Genomic DNA, 20,374 nt, shown 5'->3' on the forward strand with positions numbered 1-20,374 from the left:
TTGGGTGAGGTACTACACAACCATTAAACCCACAGAGTTTGGGTGAGGCGCTACACGGCCATTAAACCCACAGAGTTTGGGTGAGGTACTACACCACCATTAAACCCACAGAGTTTGGGTGAGGTACTACACAACCATTAAACCCACAGAGTTTGGGTGAGGCACTACACAACCATTAAACCCACAGAGTTTGGGTGAGGTACTACACAACCATTAAACCCACAGAGTTTGGGTGAGGCACTACACGGCCATTAAACCCACAGAGTTTGGGTGAGGCACTACACTTACATTAAACCCACAGAGTTTGGGTGAGGCACTATACGCCCATTAAACCCACAGAGTTTGGGTGAGGTACTACACGCCCATTAAACCCACAGAGTTTGGGTGAGGTACTACACGCCCATTAAACCCACAGAGTTTGGGTGAGGTACTACACGGCCATTAAACCCACAGAGTTTGGGTGAGGTACTACACAACCATTAAACCCACAGAGTGTGGGTGAGGCACTACAGCCCATTAAACCCACAGAGTTTGGGTGAGGCACTACACGCCCATTGAACCCACAGAGTTTGGTTGAGGTTCTACACGCCCATTAAACCCACAGAGTTTGGGTGAGGTACTACACAACCATTAAACCCACAGAGTTTGGGTGAGGTGCTACAGCCCATTAAACCCACAGGGTTTGCGTGAGGCGCTACACAACCATTGAACCCACAGAGTTTGGGTGAGGTACTACACGCCCATTAAACCCACAGAGTTTGGGTGAAGTACTACACGCCCATTAAACCCACAGAGTTTGGGTGAGGCGCTACACGGCCATTAAACCCACAGAGTTTGGGTGAGGTACTACACAACCATTAAACCCACAGAGTTTGGGTGAGGTACTACACAACCATTAAACCCACAGAGTTTGGGTGAGGTACTACACAACCATTAAACCCACAGAGTTTGGGTGAGGCGCTACACGGCCATTAAACCCACAGAGTTTGGGTGAGGTACTACACCACCATTAAACCCACAGAGTTTGGGTGAGGTACTACACAACCATTAAACCCACAGAGTTTGGGTGAGGCACTACACAACCATTAAACCCACAGAGTTTGGGTGAGGTACTACACAACCATTAAACCCACAGAGTTTGGGTGAGGCACTACACGGCCATTAAACCCACAGAGTTTGGGTGAGGCACTACACTTACATTAAACCCACAGAGTTTGGGTGAGGCACTATACGCCCATTAAACCCACAGAGTTTGGGTGAGGTACTACACGCCCATTAAACCCACAGAGTTTGGGTGAGGTACTACACGCCCATTAAACCCACAGAGTTTGGGTGAGGTACTACACGGCCATTAAACCCACAGAGTTTGGGTGAGGTACTACACAACCATTAAACCCACAGAGTGTGGGTGAGGCACTACAGCCCATTAAACCCACAGAGTTTGGGTGAGGCACTACACGCCCATTGAACCCACAGAGTTTGGTTGAGGTTCTACACGCCCATTAAACCCACAGAGTTTGGGTGAGGTACTACACAACCATTAAACCCACAGAGTTTGGGTGAGGCGCTACAGCCCATTAAACCCACAGGGTTTGCGTGAGGCGCTACACAACCATTAAACCCACAGAGTTTGGGTGAGGCACTACACGGCCATTAAACCCACAGAGTTTGGGTGAGGCACTACACGCCCATTAAACCCACAGAGTTTGGGTGAGGCGCTACACGGCCATTAAACCCACAGAGTTTGGGTGAGGTACTACACAACCATTAAACCCACAGAGTTTGGGTGAGGCGCTACAGCCCATTAAACCCACAGGGTTTGCGTGAGGCGCTACACAACCATTAAACCCACAGAGTTTGGGTGAGGCACTATGCGGCGGGGAGGACAGCAAGGGGGCTTTCGCAGTGGCGAGGCCACGCGGAGCCAATTAGGGACTGCTGCACAAAGCCAGGGAAATTGAGGATCTCTCAGTGACCAACAATTATAATTATCTGTCCATAATAGTTTATTTTTTCTTACAATTCGAGCAGTACTCGAAATGTTGTTGCTGGTCCTGCTCCCCCAACACAACGGTTCGCTCTACTAGTAACGAATTGGCATGTTTTCTTTACGTGACAAACCTGAATTAATTGTTTGTGTTGGGTGGTGGCGGGTTTAATGACACATTTATATTTACACGACGATCTAAACTCCCCCCCCCCCCCCCCCGGAAAAGCCCCTCTATTATGGCAAGCACAGGGCGAGAGGAACCCTCACGGCACCAAACGCTGTGAGGCTGCTGGAACCTGCTCATTATTTGTACTCTGTCGATGCCCTCCCCCCCGTCAGCTGTTGTGAGATGAGATGTGACCGAGCACTCTGAAACCGAATTGGCAGCAGAAACCTCTGAGCAGTGCTGTGTGTTGGCTCAGTTTGTGGTTTGGTCCCCCCCCCCACACCACCCAACAATGATATCGTTAAACTGATTAATATAATTGTAGACTTCACAATATTTTTTTCAATGACCTCATATATGCCTGTGCGCGTGCCAAAGTGGGCTAAGAAACACTGTAAATCTATTGTAGGGATTACATATAGAGCCAAGCGTAAGTGCAATATACCTTTAAGAAAATTTCGAAGATTGATGTTATCTAAAGACTTAAAAATGTAATCGGTATATATTTGCGTATGACTTCAGCAATAAATGTGACAGTTGGACCAAACATGCCTTTGCAAATTTGGATGCTAAGTAAATCAGAGCTTGATAATGTTTTATAAATGTGTAACTGTACGACAATGCACGCACACTGTGCTTTTTAAATCCTTTATATTAAGTTCGCTTGCTTGCTTGCTTGCGTGCTTGCTTGCTTGCGTGCTTGCTTGCTTGCGTGCTTGCTTGCGTGCTTGCTTGCTTGCGTGCTTGCTTGCTTGCTTACGACCGTGTAAATCTTTCGGTCGTTTTTTAACCCACTTCCCGTGATCCAATCGAGCTGACATTTTGCACACAGACTCGTTGTGCGAGACAATTAATGTTCGTGAAAAAAATTCCCAAAATTTTACACTTTTTAGGCAAAAAAAATTTATTTTACATATATTCAAATAGAACTCATTCATGGCTTTGGCTGAACGTCACAGTATAAGAGCCCAGAGCGTAACCCCTCCACAGGCCGTGGCGGAGTAGCGCAGTTGGTAGCGCCCTCGCTTCCCATGCCAAAGGTCGTGGGATCGATCCCCGCGTCCTCCACAGACGAATATATTTTTAAATCCTTTATATTAAGTTCGCTGCCACGCATATAAAGGATTTATAGTGAAAAACTTTGTTTTTACGGGTTATACTTATTCCTGAACTAGATATGTGTTCCACCAGCCTACAGATCCCATTCCAACTTTCTTGGTTTTTTTTTGTTCCATACGGCTCTGCCTTAGTTTGTCTTTTTAACCCTTAGGCTTGTAAAATGAGTCCTAAAATACGTAATAATTATACAGTATTATTAAACGAGAATTTCCTCCAAGTCACTTGACGAGTCTCAACTTGCAAACACGAGAGACATTATACATCACCAATGTCATCTGTTTAACAAGGTTATAGAGGACATTTTTTGTAGGATATGTTTTTTTTTTGCCTAGACATGTAGATGATGACATCAGAATGCAAATACAACGACTTGCCGATTACATTCTCGCACGGTATTTGGTGTTTACCTGACGGCAATATTTGTAAATGCAAATTCTGTCACAACAAAACTGTGACCTCGTCATTGAGTTAGGTGTTACAGATGGGATTTCACGTGGCAGTATTTATTGCTTCTTACTATAAATAGCAAAAAATTGTATTCCTAATTACAGAAATACATATTATTCTCAGATGCATTCTGGTTTTATTAAATAATAAACAGTAATAATTAACCAATGCATATTTTATAGTACTTTGTAAATCCACTGCTGGATGAAGTCTTTCCCATGTTGTGTCGTTCTTGGGCATTGTTTTGACCATACTTCACCACACTGGTCATTATAGTTTGATGAAAGAGTAGGTGCGAGTCTAGAACCAGTTCGGTTATCACTCGCCACTGATGTTAACCGTGGCAAGGAATTGAACTTAGATTGCTGCGTTCACAGAAAAGTGGTCAAATCAATGCGCTAACCACGCCGCATCCAAGTTTTAGTACCACAAACAATTGCTAAGCATCTTCAGAACAGATACCACTCTCTTACGTGCACTAATGTGATACAAATAGTGCAGCGTTTGCTCAAACCTGCTGTGCATGCCGATTATCAATTTAGTCTGAAGGTATATTGAACCAGTGACCATTGGACCTACAGATGAACGCATCGCTCACCACACTCATCAAACAGTTTCCACAGTGATCGTTAATGATTGCGGATTAAAGTGTCATTGTCAAGTTAATCGTATTGACGAGTTAGGTATTCTGAGAGTGAGTGCACCTAAATGGTGGTCTAGATATCTTGTGACCACCTTCATTTAATTCTCTAAAACTTAATATTTTTTGTTAAGTAAGATTAATTTAAACAACGAAATGAATATTCAAAGGGAAAAAATGTTAGGGGGCATTAAATTTGGGGTCACAAGACATCTGGATCACCCCGCACAGTATAAATCGTGACACGTAGAGACGAAGGAAGGCAAAGTCACAACCCTGGAATTATCTGATGATGCCAAAGCGGGTGGACAGACGTCCAGTAGAGGGAGCTCCAGAGAGCACCCCCCCCCATACCCCCCCCATACCCCCCCCATACCACCCCCCATACCCCCCCCAATACCCCCACCATACACCCCCCATACCCCCCCCATACTCCCCCAACTCCCCAAACCACCCCACCCCCATACCCTCCCACCCCCCATACCCCCCAACCCCCCCCATACGCTCCCACCCCCCATACCCCCCAACCCCCCCCAACAATCCCCCAATACCCCCCCATCCCCCCATAACCCCCAACCCCCCCCCCCATACCCCCCCAACCCCCATACCCCCCCCCTTCCCCCAACCCCCATACCCCCCCCATACCCCCCCAACCCCCATATCCCCCCCCTTCCCCCAACCCCCATACCCCCCCCATACCCCCCCAACCCCCATACCCCCCCCCTTCCCCCAACCCCCATACCCCGCCCCACCCCCCTGAACTGCCAATCGACGGATTGAGGTGTGACCCATTGGTGCTGCGGGGCTGACAAAGAGGCTGCGGATTTGTGAAACTTTGCCTCCGTTGTTTCAACTGCCGCTCCAGAGGAGATGCAATCGTATCGGCGACCTCTTACATTACAAACGCCGTAGTGCTCAATCAGCAGCAGCATCCAAAGTACGCTATAAAGCCACAGTGCATTTTTTGTTCAAACACAATATGTAGGTTATTTCTGCTCGAACGACAAATTACTTAAAATTCAACGCAACCATTCCGGTTTGTTTACAATTCTACTCCCACATAAACCTTGACCCCAAAGGTCTCCTTTGACCATGCTTGTATATTTGTCTGGGTTTGAAGGCATGCAAAGATTCCGGCTGCCACCATATGATTCACAAGCCATTCCTCTTGCTACTTATGTCATCTTTATCAACACAGTCGTGTGTAGCATTTTAAACGATGTGGATAAAGTACTATTATATTGGTTGTCGTGATTTCATATCGTTTTTCGTGTGTTTAGTTTGTTGTCCTTCGCCCCGGCACCTCCGATTAGCACGGTTGGCTATGTACGGTGCAAAAGAAGTTCAACATACTGTACATGGAGGAAGTTCAACGTACGTTTATATTTTAAAACTCTTGTGTTCTCCGCAAGCATTTTCTCTTCAGGAGTTTATCCCAATTATGAAACTTAAAAAAGAGACTTTCCCTCTGCAGCTCCGCACTTGGAATCACATTCCTTCAGAAATACAATGTGCCGAGAATATCGGCCGAGCAGCGAATTAAAAACGTGATTCAGTTGCAGCTGCCAACAGGCCAGCATGGCCCGTCATGTCCTTGATCAAACAAAATGGGTTGATCGTGAAGTCGATCGAGCTGCGATGGATGTTATATATCCGCCGTATGAATCTAATTGGTAATGTTTCTTCTGGATTGTAAAGGGACGCCTTAACAATTCCTACAAAGTTAAGGAGTATGTTAACATTGCTTGCTCGATTATGCCACGTTGAATTCAATGTTTCACCAACAACAGACTTTAGCAACGTGCTTTGAGTTTCAGTGGTTGTTGTCAGCATTTTTAGAAATGATGAATTGTCAAAAATGATGAATATATTATTTGGATCTTTCGGAAAAGTCACGTAGATAGAGAAATAATAATAAAAAATAAAGTGAATAAAAAACACTAATATAGACTGTAGCCTGGTTCTTAATTGGAATGTGTGTACTGGCAGTCTATAATGTCGACTGTAGCCTGGTTAAGTTTGATGAGTGTACTGGCATTCTATTTTTCTATCTATGTGACTTCATCAAAAGAGCCAAAGAATATGAATTCCTGCAATCACGACAGTTTTACGTCAAAATGATGATTATGTTTCTGCAATCTTCATCCATATGATGTGGGTCTCCATGCCCCAGTACTGCACACAGATGCCAGCTTAGAGGACCATTCGAGTCTTTTGATGTAGACCCACATCCTATTTCAGATATGCGTCACCCCTGGCATTGTGTCAATTGTCATCAAATAATTAATTTAGTTGTTTTTTCCCCCCTTTAACGATACAATTTTGTGTTAAAACATTGCAATTTGTATATTGTAAGTCTTAGGACTTGAGTAATGAGGTCCAATTCGCGTGAGCTATTTGCCTATCATCCTGCCATCTTTTGGTGGAATGACAGCCGAGTTCGCATGCAATTTTCCCTATTCCCCATTTCCCATTTTGTGAAGCCCATTTCCGTACATAAAAACACATATTCTGAAACTACACTAACTCATTCTCAAGAACCAGCGGGACCCGCAGTGAGTGGGTGGACTTCGGGGGGCCAGATCATTGTGGGCTTGAACATAAAAAACGAAGTCAGATTGTTCGGCAATGCAAGTGTACTACCATCATCATGCACGACCCTAATACCCTGGTACCCCCCCCCCCAACTATTGATTGGCTGCAAATCTTTATGCGGAATGGCGCTCCACCCATTCAACCCGACACCTGAATTTCGTGAAATTGATTTTGGCAACAACAACAAAACGTGGATCAAATGTCAGATCATCAGAATATGCCTGAACACAAATTCTACAATGAATTGGGCACCAACGTATCTCCATGCTCAAGTGTACAGAGGGCAGTTGCTCATTTCTGTTGGTGGGCACATGGCAGTGGTGGACAATCGTGGGGAGCGGTGGTGTAGTGGTTAGCACTACGCTGCGTTATGAACCCAGCGACCCCAGTTCGATTCTCGCTCACGGCTACCATCACCAGTGACGATTATCTGAACCGGTCCCGGGCCTCCCCTAGGCCGATTCGGCCTCAAATGAGTACCTGGTGCTGTGTGTATACATCCCCACTGGCGAGACAAAGGCGGCCGGGCGTGGTGTTGGCCACCCACCCCCTCGTGTACCGTGCTCGCTAACAGCACTTGCCCCAACAATCTGTGAAGGCTACACGGGGGATCCTTATCTTTATTTTTCTTCGTGGTGGACAATCTCCGTTTATGTGGCAGGAACCAACGTCTCCACGGGACAATCACAATTGATAATCGATAACAGTGATACATATCTATAGCATTCTCACAATCTGTCAAGAATCAGAACACTCCCCCTGTTTGCTTGTACAGATATTTTTTTCGTCACATGCCGTAGACAAAAACAATCGTATCACGGCACTGTTGAATAAATGAAAGCCAACAACCTAGTTATTTCCAATAGCATGAGTGAGATAAGTGGTTCAACAAAAGTGTGGACTGAGCCAATTCCGTTTTGTACAATGGCAAACTCATAACGAACCTCGTTCGATATCGAATTGTTTCATAATTACAACGCACGGCTGCATTTAACTTGGAAATCATCAAGCGGATGCTTTAGTGCCATGGTAGTTCGTAAAAAAGAAAAGCGCTTCCTTTCACTTTAAACACAAAACAGTTAAGTTGCTAATAAACACCGTTAATGTTTATCCTCCCGGAGCTATTATTTTCGACCGTCAATTGTTACAGCAGCGTCTCGCCAACAGAATGTCCGACCTCGACCGGTTAAGGTGGTGCAGTGGCAACGCTTTGCACCGCGCAGCGAGGAATTATTGGTCTCGATGCATGACTGGAGTTTGTATGCTCTTTCCCTGTTCCGCATGGGGGGTTTCCCTCCTCTGGGTTCTCCAGTCCCCTCCCAGAGCTAAAAACAGACCTCAATTGCAGGGTAAATCCTAATAAATGAAACTGAAAAAAAAACTGAAACTGAGTTGGCCAAACGTCACGATGCAGTATCCTCTTGAAAAGAGTCCACGGATTCATTTGTGACTGGAAAAAAAACATCCATTTAGATCGCGGTAAAACTTTTGGTTTCACGTGGAGGTGGGAGAGACGAATCCTCACCGAGTTTTCCAAATGGCCACGTTACGTGCTATAGTGTAATTGGGTTTCTTCATATTTGGTTTAAACTGCATGACTCCGTCCCCCGTATATGTTTGAAGTTGACTTTTTCCTGCTCTAACCTCGTAAGCTTAGAACACTGACTGCAGACGCATACAGTACTATTGGGCACGACTATCCCTTGTCTTCCCGGAGAAAGAAGGTCTTGTCGCTGAAAGCTTCACAGCAGCTGTTTGTCAGGCTCGCTGTGTCTCTGAGCGCAACTTGCAGTCCGGCTGGATGCTGTCTTTCCTTTCCCCTTACTTCTTTTAGGGCTCCACGGTAGCCTTTGCGCGGCCTGGTGTGACAAGGTATTGAGGCTCCGCTGCTCAAATTCAAAGAATGTCTGACAAGAGGCCCACGTGCTCAGTGTGGAGAAACATCATCGCGCGCACTGCGCCCTCGACACATTTCACGCCGCAAGCACTCGGACAACCAACCAACCTTGTCGATGTGAATCAGTTGGCTGTAAATCGGCCGCCAATTATTTTTGTTTGTTCACTCATCATCAGCCTCAGTCAAGTTTTTTGAAGTTTTCAAGTTTCATTTATTAGGTAGAGCCCTGTGAGCCATGTGGCTCTTGAGTCGGGTGCAACCGCAACAAACAAAATATGAACACAGAGCATCCCAAAGCGATTACGCGTAACATTGACATCCTGGAATAAACCAGCAAATATCCCCCCCCCCCCCCCCAAAAAAAAGTATCAAAACGCTGTGTGAAAAAATCACAATGTGGTGCAAGCCAACAACAACAACCATAAGACAATTTAGATTAACCAAGTTTTCAAATCACAAAAATAAAGCTATAAAAACAATGTAACAACAGTAATCATAGGAACTGTGATTTAAATTGAACAACAAACGATATAAATTTCGATTTAAAGCTTTCGTGACTGCAGGGATTCATCTTCTTGGTTCTTTCGGTAAAGTCAGGTAGAATGGAAACTATAAAAATAATAAAATAAAACATAATAAAATAATTCTCACGACGTTTCGGCCACAACGCAAGCAGCCGTCATCAGGTGAAGACCAGGTCTGTCGGGGAGACAGAGAAGGAACCAAGAAAATAAACGATATACATAACACGTATGACCAAACTTGCAGCCAATCCGCTGCTGGATGAAGACCTCCTCCCAAGGAACTGGAGGACATGGGGGTGTTGTTGGCCAATGATGGGGGGGATTGACCATACTTCACCATGCTGTGTCAGTGCCGGTTTGGTGCAGGGAATGCCCTCTTGTTCCTCCTATCCAGCTTAGACCCACAGAGCACTCAAAGCTTCTCTGCGACCTCGATAAGTCGCCTCTTAGTCGTGCCCCTTTTTAATCTTTATTCATATCGCCCATCATTTAAGATCTTTCATATGAACATTTACAAAATGAGGCCAAGTCAAGGAGCTCGATCCAGCAAATACAACACAACTGCCCGTGCCGTGTCCGGTGGGCAAGCGGCTCGTGGAGGCTGCCCGTGTAATTAAAAACATTCGTCATGGTCAGTCTGTATCCTCAGAAAAAAAGTAGATTTAGACACATTAAAGGACAGCAAACCCGATAAGCAAAGTATTCGTTTCTTAACTATAAACAATAAAGCACATGAAACAATAAATACAACCCGCATTCCACAATGAAGCTTGCTGATAGACTATATGGACTGTTTATTGTGTTTTCCGTAATAGCAGAGGGTACGTATTTTGTCATCACAAAACCTGTTGTAATAACTAATGTAACAATGTACATGAAGTCTGCGATGCACTTGGTCAAGATTCAGGATTGTACATTAATGAGACCCACAGACGTGCTGCTTTCAAACTTTGGTAAATTGGAAAGAAAAAAACGTTTTGTCAGATTTAATTTTCAAGCGACGTTATTACTCATCTGGGCCGCAAACCTTGCATGGCAAAATGCAATTGAGAATCATCGCCTCCGCACATATTCCACCTCGAGAAGACCTAGAGGGCACTGGCCTCATCAAACTCATTGCTTGTGGCTCCTGACTGTTAATATGAGTGATGTGTTTTACTTTGGAGACTGTGCTTCCTTGCAAAGCTTAAACCCTTCCGTGTATTTTTTTTAGAGCATTACTATTTTGCCATGAGCACAATAACAGGAGCGTGCGTAGCTCTGCAAATCAAATACAGCAGAGCAATACTAAACACACAAGCTGCTTTTTTGTTTTTCGTTTGTTGTCCCTTGTCCCCGAAATCTCCGTACGGTGTGAAAGAAGTTCAACATACATACAGACATGTAGGCTTTCACGGTCGTGCGGTACAGCTGTCTGATGTGTTTTTGGGTTGTATGGCTCCGCGATGTGCCGCGTCTTGTTCGGCGCGATGTCTACAAGAAGCTCCCAACACGAGGAGTTAAATGCCGGACGTCATGAACAACAGCACATTGTACAACCCGAGAGCGCCTGGAACGATTCAGAATCGGGCTGGAGATAACTAGAGTTCATACTCTTGGTTTTTTCGGTAAAGTCACGTAGGTAGAAAATAATAAAATAAAATTATAATAAATGAAAATAAATCAATTAAATCACGTTTCGTTTCACTCACTTGATACAGTACATTTAGCTGTGACGGTCCCACCTGAAGACAGAGACTTGTGTTGCCTCCGAAACGTCGTGATTTAATTGATTTATTTTCATTCATTATTATTTTATTATTTTTTACCTACGTGACTTTACCGAAACAACCTAAGAGTATGAATCCTTGCAGTCACGAAAGCTTCAAATCTAGAAATAACTAGAGTTGAAATGACCTTACTCTGCCAAAGGATTGTAAACGTTCACATCAGCATACTCTTCTGTACGTATTTCTATTCATCTAAAACATAACAAAGGCACAACAAATAATTATTATCATTATATCAGAGTGTCTGTGTTCAAACAAGGTTCTTCTCCACTGGTGGCTCTTAGACAGTTTTGGAAATTAAACGTTTCCATGACACGGGCCAGTCTGTTAATCAGATAATTACAGAACTGGTGACTTTCCACGTGGTGGTTACACATTTATTTAGCCTTGGAGGGATTCAGCGGTTAAGTTGTTCCTTCCCAGAATTAAAATTGACTACTTTTCATTTGCGAGTTGATTTGCGGAAACTTTGATTTTGATGAATGCATTTAAATATGTGCAGTAGTCATTTAAATAATCTAATACGTCCTTTTTTAAACTGTTAAGTATTCACTTAAAATATGAAACGTTTGATTATGCTGTTTAAAACAGAGAGAAAATGTTTTACTTGTATGTGTTTTGTGCGTATGTGCACTTCACATCTCAAAACATTTAAATTTCGATTTAAATTTCGATTTAAAGGTTTCGTAACTGCAGGGATTCATCTTCTTGGTTCTTTCGGTAAAGTCACGTAGAAGGGAAGTAATAAAATAATAAAAATAAAACAATAAAATAATTCTCACGACGTTTCGGCCACAACGCAAGCAGCCGTCCTCAGGTGAAGAACAGGTCTGTCGAGAAGACAGAGTCTGTCGAGAAGATAGAGCTTCAGACGCTGTCTTCTCGACAGACCTGTTCTTCACCTGAGGACGGCTGCTTGCGTTGTGGCCGAAACGTCGTGAGAATTATTTTATTATGTTTTATTTTTATTATTTTATTACTTCCCTTCTACGTGACTTTACCGAAAGAACCAAGAAGATGAATCTCAAAACAATGTCTAGAAACAGCAAAGCAACCGGACAATTTTGCACCCTGCATCATCACTGCCTCCTTTCTGGTGGGAGTCTTGGTGCACGGACAGTTGTTTTCGCGGGGCTGCGGGGAGCGGGGCTATAACTTGATCTCAAGATAGCCAAACAAAGACGACAACAGGGCACACAGGCAGCAGAGTTACACGAGTACAGGGCCACTGTGTGGATTGGCTGAAAGGCGCAAGTCACAGAGGTCGACACTCGTGGCATTCTCGTTCGATGTCAGGACATTGATTTGAGCCGAGTTGCATCCGGGCAGCTTCTCCCCACACTCCACCCACTGGAAAACCCAGTGGGGCTTCACAAGACCGAGCGTAGCGGGGGGGGGGTGAAGGATATTGATGGAGGGCGCTCTCTTGCTTTCGCTTTTTTCTCTATTCTTCTTGGTTCGTGTTCATGATTTTTGTTCGTGGCTACAGGAGAAGCGTGTTTGTATAAAAGAAAAAGGCAACACGCGGTTGCCAGCATGGATGCCTCAAGTCCCTGTTGGCAATTTCACTTAATCGTTATTAACGCTTTGGTTTTGTCCAGTTTTAAAAGCGTGTGCTTCTTAAAATACGAAACGCCGCGTTTTAATAATGCCAAACGATTATCAGGACCCATTATGTAAATTGTACAAGCAAAACATACTTTCCAGATAATATATTTACTTGTCTCTGTTTCCCACAGTCTATGAATGCAATTCCTTTTGTTGAGGCAATTATGTTCTTAACATTAACTTATTTTGTCCTCGTTTCAATGATCATATAATGCATTATTTACTCTGCAGAGTTTATCGTTGGGGATATGAATGAGTTACAGCACTTACTATTGCAAATTACATGTGCATCTCCACGTGTGATAATAATTGAAAATACCACACAAGTGAATAAAACGTCACATTGCGACTGCATACATAGGGATGGCCATGATTGCGAACAAGAATGCCAACATGCATTCATAACATGCACGTGAAATATCACATCGCGTATTTTAAAGCTATCAAGTTAACCCGCACGAAGGTTCATTGATTGCTTTTTGTATATTTTTAAAATAATTAACACTCTGTTGTGTAGTGTTAATTATGTTGACGGTAATCAGCCTTCTGTGTCTGTTATTCCAAACTGTCTTCTCGTCGTTGGCATCGCACCGCACAAGTGAGGCGTCTGTTGACGGCTCATCGTGAAAATTGAATTGCTCGCCCATCGCAGCCAACTTGCCGGCGTGGAAGTTAAAAAAAAAGGGAAAAGAAAGGGTGAAAGGACCCCCCAAAGAGGTCATGTCATAATTGAAATGACAGCCAGTCATTGTGAGCTCTGAGATGCTGGGGGATGGCTACGGTGGAAGGGGTCAGGCAGCCTCAAAAGGCCAGGCTTGTGAGTGCGTGGCCCAAAAAAAAGGGAGAAAAGAGGGACAACAAAAGGAACAGGGAGAAAGGCTTGCCAGTTTTGGGGTAATAGAGGAAGGAAATCGGTAACAGCAGGGGGGGTCAAGCCACACAGACAGGAATGCAGGGGGACAGGCGTGACCTGCCGTCAACCCACAAGCTCAAGCCAATGCGAACGAGCGACTACTATGTTTAGAGGTATTTTTGTGTGTGTGTGCATAAACAGGATGGCGATTGTAGTTCAGAAGCAGGGATAATTTGTTTAACCTCCTGGCCACCATCGTTATCAATGTTGACGTTGGCAAGTTTTTCTGATCGCGTTTGCCGGAGCGTGATGTTTTGAGCTTCCCTCTTTAATAGGACCCTGCATGGTGTACCACCTCTCCACAGCCATGCGCTCGCCGTACACACAGTAATTGCTTATCTATCTTCTGCCAGCCGCATGCACTTCGCGTGCATTCGTTCCATCGCCAGCCGCAGCCGCGGTTTGGCTTCGATTAAAAAAGCAAATCCGTCACCATTTTTCTCGGTAGTTTGACAAATTTCACTGCGTGTGCCCTTGAGGTCAAAGCTCTATAACCTGAACCGTAAAACGCAAAACACGTTTTCTTTTAAAATATTGCCATGTTCAAATGTGCACGGGGTAGTGATCGTATCCATTGGCAGTTCAAAAATTTATTTGTGGCAGAAGGCAGCATCCATAGGACTAAACAATGTTTACTTCCCACAAAGTGGTCATAATTTTAGTGATCCCATTGAGTGAATTGGCTGAATCAACTCCTTTGAACTTGCAACCTTTAGATTGTGAATAAAAATAAACTCTAAACAAAGTTCCACATTGCTGGGAAATTCAGGTCCTAACTAACAATGACCCTGAATCCTGACCTTAACCATATTTCCTAAACCATGATGCTGACATGACACAAACTTAAAACTATAACCCCTGAACATAAACATAGCCCTCGCAATAGCGAATTTCCTCTAAACCCCTAACCCGTACCTTAACCCCAAACCCTAACCTCGAACCTAAATATGAATCCTCTAATTTGCAATATGTTTTTATCCATCTTAAGGTGATGTTTCGTTTACATTTCAAACAACACAGAGCAATGTGTAAAATGCACACATCCTTTGCGCTTTAAAAAAACACTGTTTCGCATTTCCTGAAGAAATGGATTGTGGGACTATTGTCAGGGGTGACTCAAAATTAATTTCAACAAATCGGACCGACTGACAGCAGCAGTGATACAGTGACGGACAACTGTGAACTTTTTGTCCTCAGGTGAGAGGACCACAATGCCCTGATGGTTTCTGGTTTTCCAGCCTGCACGATTATTATTATTATTCTGTTATGATGGGTTTTCTCTCGTCATTCGAGTTTGGTTACATGCAGTCTTTGCATTTCAAACAGCACTTTAAATACCCAATGGAGCAGCTCTTTTAAGAGGCAGCACTGTGCATATGTATTTTACCGACTCAAAGGACATACACACTTTCATAATTGCAGACACGGATGTACACGCTGTACATGCATGCACACATACACAAGAGTATTGCCGATATGGGCTTGCAACATTTGGGTCTTCGCAAAGAGTTCGAATGTTGTCCTCGTGGCAGGATAGGGTAAGTAACTTTGAAGTTTGAAATAGGAGCAAACAAGTATTGTGGATGCAATCAGAAAGAAGAGATTGCAATGGGGAAGGACACGCGTGTAGGATGGAGGAGAGCAGATTACCTAGGCAGAGATTGAAGTGGTCCCCAGAGGTCACCCACCAAAGATTCTGTAAAATAATACTTTGGAGGTCAGATACCGACTGTGCGCAGTAGAATGAGAATCACAATATCTATTTATACGGGAGGAATCTGATGATCTATGAAGCTCTTTTTCACAGATGTCCAGTAGTTTAGGGTATCAAGCAGAAGTAAGTGGTGGCGAGGTGTGTTGCGCAAGTGCTATAAGCAAGGAACTATGATGGCCTATTTATTTAGATGATTAACCGGAAATTATACCTCGTGTTCTGAAATCATAATGCAATGTGGGAATTAAGCACCACACATGCACAATTACATAATTACGTATTGTAATGTTCACATAACATACTATCCACTGCAATACATGGATTATTTTGTATGGGAGGGAGGTTACTGCTGAATAGGTTAACTGGTTTGTTGTTTAGAACGTGCTTTGACACACGTTTATGTTAAGTGCTGCTTCATATTTAACAATATATAAATAGCGCAACAAACCCAGTGACCAGCTGCCTAGCTCATTGCTTCGTGATAAAACGGCGGATTACACGAACCCACATTTAAGTTCAGCATTGCGCCTAAACAACTTTTGTAAATGGCAAATAGGCTGCGGCTTTTGTTGAGGATGAACGACTAAAATGCAAATTGGTTGTGCGGTGAAAATGTAATCAGCAGTGAGAAACAAACACAAAGCCGGAGGTGCATGTGGGTCCATCATCTACAGCGGCTTGAGTTGTAATAAAAGTGACATATCTTCTTGGTTCTTTCGGTAAAGTCACGTAGAAGGGAAATAATACAATAATAAAAATAAAACATAATAAAATAATATAATATAACAATATCATATTATTTTTACGAAAGCTTTAAATCGAAAAAAAGTGACATAATGCATTGGTTGGAAGGTCCAGTTTAAATATAAGCCGTGTTTTTTTTTGCAAAACATTCTGAAATCTGCGTAGGGCATCAGCACAATTATAAGGAAATACTGCTGCTGCACACGTCAAATGTTCATTGCTAAGATGATGAATTATTACATTGCCATCATTAATCACTCGTCCTGCACCTCTCCAATATATTGTGCTCTACAGTATTTGCTGTTTGCTAGAAGTGAGACTTGCAGATGAGTGCAAATGTGGAATCCCACTCGAACCTCGATTCTCTAGAGTACATATACAAACTTATTTACTTGTATGTGTACTAATATTTAAATGCCGCCATTAAGCAATGTCAAGATGGATATAAGAATAAACACTTGGATATCCTTTATATATTATAAATAGATATATTATAAATAAAGGAAGATGGAGTGGTGGCGGAGTGGTTAACGCACTGCGCTATGAATTCTGCTCCTGAGTTTGACTCCGGGCCACGGCTAACATCAGCGGCAAAGTGATGTCTGAAACTGAACCGGTCCTACCGCCACCCTCTTCACTGCCGCGGTGGCGAAATGTTAACTCCCTCGCCTGGTACGCAGGAGGTCGTTGGTTCGATCCCAACTCTGACGCCTGTATATTTGGGGTTTGCATGTTTTCCCTGTGGTTGCGTGGAATTTTCTCTGGGTCTTCTGGTTTCACCCTCCACACTCTTAGGTTTTTCGGTAAAGTCACGTAGGCAAAAATTAAAATAATAGAAATATTATTTTTATTATTTATAATAATATTTCTATTATTATTTATATTATTTATAATTTTTTACTTTTTTATGTTATAATAAAAATAATGTAAATAATAATATAAATATTATTATTTTAATATTAATATTAATAATTATATAAATATTATTATTATTTCTGTAATTTTGATTATTTATTTTTATTTCTACTTACGTGACTTTACCGAAAAAACCTAAGAGTATGAATCCTTGCAGTCACGAAAGCTTCAAATCTAGAATTTACCCTCCACATAAAAAAAAAATATTCCTTTAGATGTCCACATGATAAGCCACTTCACTAAGCTATCATTTGTGGCCAGGTCACTTCTGTAAAATAAAAGAAATATTTTTTTTTTAATTAATGCACACTAGCTAGCATGGTGAAGTATGGTCAAACAACCCATATGACACACACAGCATGGGAGATTCTTAAATGACAAAGAAGAAAAAGTAAATAATGTATAGGTATACATTATTGACGTTTTTATGGAATCGTGCTGAGCTTCTCGGAGATAGAAGTGTTGTCTGGGAATTGACTTTGATTGACAGTGAGAGGAAGGTTTTTAGTAGCCTTGGCATTAGCACGTCTTATTTTCTCTCTATCCTTCTTTACTGGACACCAGCCATAGACTAAGTGTCAACAAATGCTGCACATGCACAAGCACGCTCACACGAATGTGCACATGAACAGAGACCCACTAAAGCTTGGACACAAATGCATGAACCACACCAAATCACTCACACACACACACTCACGAAGACAAAGATTCCAGATATCGCCATACAGAATGTTTGAGAACGTGCTATTAGCAAGGAACTATTAAGGCCGGCATGGGACATGAAAGGGTGGTGTAGTGAGTACCGTTCTTGGTGAACTTTGTCTATCCAAAGCAATTAACCGAATGAACGCTGAGTTGAACTATAGGTGGCTTGGAACAGGTTCAGATAACACGATATATCGCCAGCATTTAAGGAATCAAACCTAGGTCACTAAGTTTATAACACAGTGGGATAACCAGCACACCACATATATCCACCACCCTCACACACAAACACAGTTTTGCTTTTTCACTTGCTAAAAGAACAGGGAAGTAAACTGGAGATCACCCCTCACTCCATTTTCTCGGTAAACTATAATCATGAATGGCAGAGACACTGAGACCCTGTCTCCGCCCAGCTGCTGGGCCGATTGTTGCTGAGTGAGATTGCAGCAGCAAAAAAAAACTTTCTTGTGCATTCTTGCGGATCGCATGGCCCTTTCGATAGCCGTTCAGACGCGAGGCAAGTTCACCGCGTTGATCAATGTTTGTAAATAATGAGCAACCATTTCGCTGACATTAACACTGTGTAGAAACATTAGAACAATCTAAAATCTCCCTCTTCTTTTGAGTATAATGTGTGGTGTTTTGAATCGCGCATGATTTGATGCACGCATAAATGTTGGTAAACATGTTCATGATACAATGTTTGGTTGTTTTTTTCTTGGAGGGCTGCAGAAGAAGGGGGTTATGAGAGGGGTGGTGAAGGTTCATATTCTTAGGTTTTTTCGGTAAAGTCACGTAGGTAAAAAATTAAAATTAAAATTACTTGATCGTACTGTGACGGTTCCACCTCAAGACGGAAGCTTGTGTTGTCTCCGAAACGTCGTGATTTTTATTTTATTTTTTATTTTACTTTTATTAATTTAAATTTAATTTTTACCTACGTGACTTTACCGAAAAAACCTAAGAATATGAATACTTGCAGTCACGAAAGCTTCACATCTAGAAGTGGTGAAGGTTCTTGAATCAATTGTCGTGGGACCCCCACCACCACCACCCCCTGCTCAAACAATTTTCAGTGAAGGTTTCGTGTTTCTGTTAACGCTTGCGGATTTACTGGTGTATGCTGCAGGCATACTTCAGAGTCCACTTTCTATTGTAAACTATATTTAGCCTCGATCCACCTCGCTCCGATTGTGCCCAACTGCCGTTCCGAAGTTTTTTTGTTGCAAGGTTGAAATTCTCTCGCAGAATAAGGTCGTCGACAACCATGGGACCACTTTTGTGAATGATTGCAGTGGCCACAGATCACATGGGGAATGTCATCCGATATAACCAGCTTTTATGGTTTTCTAATGCATTTCAGGCCCTCCCAATGAGTTGTAAATTTAAAACCAAATGTCAACCACGCCTCCGACTCTCGCCTTTGCTCGCGCAGGAATCCTGCACAAGTATGGCAACAGATACACGTTGAAGACCCTCGGTGTGACATATGGTCCCGCACTTATGAGAGAGAAAAAAACGCGTTTTGTCTTCAAATGTGTAAAACGTGGTAATGGTGTCTGAAATAGTTGTTTTAACGATGCTGAAATTATACATGTTGTTTCTGTGTAGCAAATATAAAAAATCACACCCTCCCCCATACCACTTCCCCTCCTATTGCATCATTACACCTCCACTTGTTTGCGCATGCAGGTTCTGTGTGTGGCTTTCAGCATACATGTGATGCAGACGTGGGTGTAGGTGTTCGTCTGCGTGTATAATGCATGGCAGTCGCACCCTATACACAAAGACAAAAATCCCCCGTATAGCCTTAACAGACTGTTGGGTCAAGTGCTGTTAGCGAGCACCTATGAAGGCTGGCACGGGACACGAGGGGGTGGGTGGCCCACACCACGCCCGGCCGCCTTTGTCTCGCCAGTGGGGACGTTTTCACACACCGCACTAGGTACTCATTCGAGGCTGAGTCGACCTAGGGGAGGCCCAGGACCGTTTCAGATAATCGTCACTGGTGTTGGCCCGCGAGCGGGAATCGAACTCGGGCCGCTGGATTCGTAGCGCAGCGTAGCGCTAACCACTACACCACCGCTTCCCACTATGCATTCTGCCTACACGGTGCCAAACACTGCTACATACTACACACATGCACACGTGCGCGTGTGTGTTGTGCTTGAGCGGTGTGAGTGTTTGTTGTTCTTCTGTGGGTCTGGCGAGACACAAGTAATAATGTAGCTATTTTGGCAAACATAGGAAGCAGTTGAGCTTGGGGGGGAAAGGTGGCTTGTGGTTCGAGTGTGTGTGTGTGGCCCCCGGTGCAGCGTGCGAGTGACAGCATGAAGCACACCCATCCGCCTTCCCACAATCGGCATGTGTCACGCACTGCAGCTGCCAGGGCCCTTTAAACCCAAAACCCCGTGGCGCTTAATGGGAACAAATCCCCCACCTAAACCTACAGGATGGCCGCGGCATTACACACTTCATAGCGCGGATTCTTGCTGCGAAATATATATATTTTTTTGTATCTCCTCTTCATTCCTTTTCTACCTAATGTCTTCTCCATACAGGATTTGGATGAGTTTCACATACTGTTTGCTGGATTCTCTTATTGAGAGTCTATTCTTGGGTTGTGGT

The sequence above is a fragment of the Lampetra fluviatilis genome, chromosome 2 (assembly GCF_964198595.1).
Source record: "Lampetra fluviatilis chromosome 2, kcLamFluv1.1, whole genome shotgun sequence".
In the NCBI taxonomy this organism is placed as follows: Eukaryota; Metazoa; Chordata; class Hyperoartia; order Petromyzontiformes; family Petromyzontidae; genus Lampetra; species Lampetra fluviatilis.